The sequence below is a fragment of the Amblyomma mixtum genome, chromosome 2, assembly GCF_055824585.1.
Source record: "Amblyomma mixtum isolate Tamu chromosome 2, ASM5582458v1, whole genome shotgun sequence".
NCBI classification, from domain to species: Eukaryota; Metazoa; Arthropoda; class Arachnida; order Ixodida; family Ixodidae; genus Amblyomma; species Amblyomma mixtum.
In genome coordinates, this window is record NC_143013.1 from 282635442 (window position 1) to 282638930 (window position 3489).

Sequence of the window (3489 nt, forward strand, 5' to 3'; positions counted from 1 at the left end):
ACCTTCTTTTTTAAATTGCACACCGGGACCTTACCGGTTAAAAAATTTTTAGAGGGAAAGGAATTGTTTTTACCCTGGGGATCTCACTGTTTAATTTGCAGAAAGCCGGAAACAATAGACCATGTATTTTTACACTGTTGGGAAGGGGTTTATTTTTGGGATGTATTGCAGCGAACATTAAAGAAAGAATTTCCACTAGACCCGTATGGCATCCGGTTCTTATGTGTTGAAAATGAGGATGGGGTGCCTTTCGATTTAATAATGCTGACAGGCCTCCACTGTATATGGCGCTCCAGAATGGCAGGCTGGCATTGTGACAGTGACGCAAGACCTGCCAGAATTTACTTTCGCGAAAGTATGGAGATGTTTCTGGCCATTCAGAAAGCCGCTGAGGAGCCTCCGGAGTGGCTCTCAAGACTAGAGCCGCTCTGTACGTTGCGTGAATTTTAATTGGACGAAGCCAGATTTATGCTGGCTGACCACAAGTCGTGTGTACATAGTTATTGTCTTTTGTTGATTGTTTGTGTTGTCCAGTGTTTTGTGTCAAAGCCAGGCAATAAAGAAAAAAAAAAAAAAAGTAGCGTGGCCGAGCGGTCTAAGGCGCTGGTTTAAGGCACCAGTCTCTTCGGGGGCGTGGGTTCGAATCCCACCGCTGCCAGAATTTTGTTTTCTCAGCTTATTCACCGAAAGTTGCAGTTCAGCGTGATTACTGCTGTTTAAGTGAATCGTAAACAAAATGTCGTATTCTCTGCTGACGCAGTTAACGCCTCCTGGACACTTCTCCCCTTTTTTCTGGCCATTTCTTTTGCACACAAGTACAAATTCCCTGGCGACTTAATACTGTTCTATGACGTTATTGGAGAAAAGGACGAGAGCTGTACACAGTCCTGCGTTTTTCGTCGGTAGCGTGGCCGAGTGGTAGGTAGGAAAGACTTTTATTGCTCTAGAAAGGTGCTAGTAGCAGACGAGAAAGAAGAGGTCCACCTTCCTTCTTCTCACAGGGTCGGTGCCCCTATTCCAGGGCTCCGCTGAGCTTCGCTGCTCGTTGGGCGTGCTGGATCAGACCTTGTTGGCAACCCAGATCGCCGCTGGAGAGCCGGCTCTCCCACTGTTCTGCACTCGGGTCTTTGCGAAAGTTGTCGTTTTTACTGCATTCCCACGTGATGTGGTACAACGATGGTTTGCTGCCACACCACGGGCAAGTGTCCCGATATTGCGTCGGGTAAATCTTGCTAAGGATATGCAGGTTTGGGAATGTTCCTGTCTGCAATCTTCGCCAATACACTGCCTCTAGTTGATTTAGATCAGGATGAGGCGGCGGATAGCGGATCCGTACCCCCTTATAGTAGTTCAGAATGTCTGAGTACGTAGGGCTGACTCGGTCGGGTAGATCATCCGATTGGGAGGAAGCTCGGCTCGTATACCCTCGAGCTACCTCGTCGGCGCGTTCGTTCCCCGCTATGTCGGTGTGTCCTGGCACCCAGTAAATGCTATGTGTGACTTTTGGTGGGGTCGCGCTCTGGAGAAGCCGGAGCGCGGCGCGACCTATGCGGCCGTTCATGTAGTTACGGCACGCTTCTCTCGAATCTGTAAGGATGGTAAGGGACATGTTGCTTCGATAACCGGCTACCGCCGCTAGAGCTACGGCTAGCTCCTCCCCTTCGGTTACCGTGCAATCCCTCACTGAGGCGCTAGCTAATTCCTTTAAGTTCGAATCAATAACTACCGCCACAGTGTTGTTATGTGAGCTTCGTGTATACGGAGCCGCGTCCGTGTATACCGTTGTGGATTTTGTAGCTAGATTTTGTTGTACATACCTCGCCCGGGCTGCCCTACGGGCCGCATGCAAGTTGGGGTCCATGTTCCGGGGAAGGGAGCGAACCTTTAGCGTCTGGCGAATTGCGTCCGGTATGCTCGCAGTACGATTCTCGAATCCCGCAGTTCGGCCTAGCCCCAGTCGCCTAAGGAGCGAGCGCCCCGTAGGAGTCTGCTGGAGCCTAGCTAACTGCGTGACCAGTTGGGCTTCTTTGATCTCTTCGGAGGTGTTCTGAATTCCAAGAGCCAGTAGTTTTTCGTTGGAGGTGTTCATTGGTAGATGCAGGGCTGTCTTGTAAGCTTTGCGGAGTATGGTATCTGCACTATCCACTTCTCCTTTGTTGAGGTTGAAGTACGGGAGGGCGTAACCCACGCGACTGACCACCAGGCTCTGAACCAGGCGCAGGGTATCCCCCTCTCGCATGCCGCTCCGCTTCTGCGACACGCGCGTGATCATTCTGGCGACCTGAGTGGTCGATTGCTTGAGAAGGCCGAGCGTATGGCCGCATCGCTGGTTGCTCTGCAGCCACATTCCCAAGACTCGTATCTTGTCTCGTTCGGGAATTAGCTGTCCTTCGAGGGAGACATTTAGGGACCCTTCCTTGTGTTTCCCTTTGTGGACTCGCAGGAGTTCTGATTTTTCGGTGGAGCAGGCGAGGCCTCGTGCACTGACATATTCTTCCACGCAGGTAGCCGCTGCTTGCAGTCGTTCTTCTTTCTGGCCGAGCGACCCAGTGGTAACCCAGACCGTGACGTCGTCAGCGTATATTGCGTGCTGTATGCCTTCGATCTTCTCGAGTTGTCTCGCGAGGCCGATCATGGCCACGTTGAAAAGTAGTGGCGAGATGACGGACCCTTGAGGTGTGCCTTTGTTGGGGGTCGAAAATTTAGCGCTGCGAAGGTTTCCGAGCCCAACCGTTGCAGTGCGGTTGGAGAGAAAGGCCTTCACGTAGCTGTGAATCTTCTCGCCGCAGTGGAGGTTGTCAAGTCCTTCCATTACAGCCGTGTGGCTAACGTTGTCAAAGGCTCCTTTGATGTCGAGGGCCATAACCACGTTCTCGCCTACGCTCGGGACGTTGGTGAGGACTTCCTCTTTGAGTTGTAAGAGGACGTCCTGGGTGGAGAGGTGGGCTCGGAAGCCGAACATACTGTGGGGGTACAGGTCTTCGTCTTCCATGTAGCTTTGGAGCCTCCGAGTAACGACTCGCTCGTAGAGCTTGCCTAGGCAGGAGGTGAGTGAGATAGGTCGGAGATTTTCGATCTGGAGTTTCTTACCCGGTTTGGGGATCATTACGACCTCTGCATGCTTCCACTCTTCACGAACCGTTCCTGCTGCCCAGTGCCCGTTGAGGAAGGTGGTCAGTTGGTCGACCGCCTCGTCGCAGAGGTTGCGTATGAGTGCGTTCTGGATCTTGTCTGCTCCCGGCGCAGTGTTGCGCGTGCATGCCTTTATGGCAGCGAACACTTCTTCCCTGGTGATTGGCCTGTCTAAGTGGGTGTTCGGTTTCCCCAGGTATGGTTTCGCGTATGCCGCAGGCAAGGTCGTGCCGTAGCATTTCTCTTTGGCCTTATCTAGCAGTTCCTCTTCCGTACCCTCGAAGGTGTGGACGAATAGCTTTCCCGCTTTCGGCCCTGGTTTGGGTAGGGTCGAGGAGGGTCTTGAGTATACGCCAC

General features: G+C 52.5%; 1 non-coding gene across 1 annotated transcript; it reads left to right on the plus strand.

The window, feature by feature from the left end:
• The first annotated feature begins 576 nt into the window (after positions 1-576).
• On the plus strand, positions 577-658 carry TRNAL-AAG (transfer RNA leucine (anticodon AAG)). Its single transcript has one exon. It is a non-coding gene; the product is annotated as a tRNA-Leu (tRNA).
• The last annotated feature ends 2831 nt before the right edge of the window (positions 659-3489 follow it).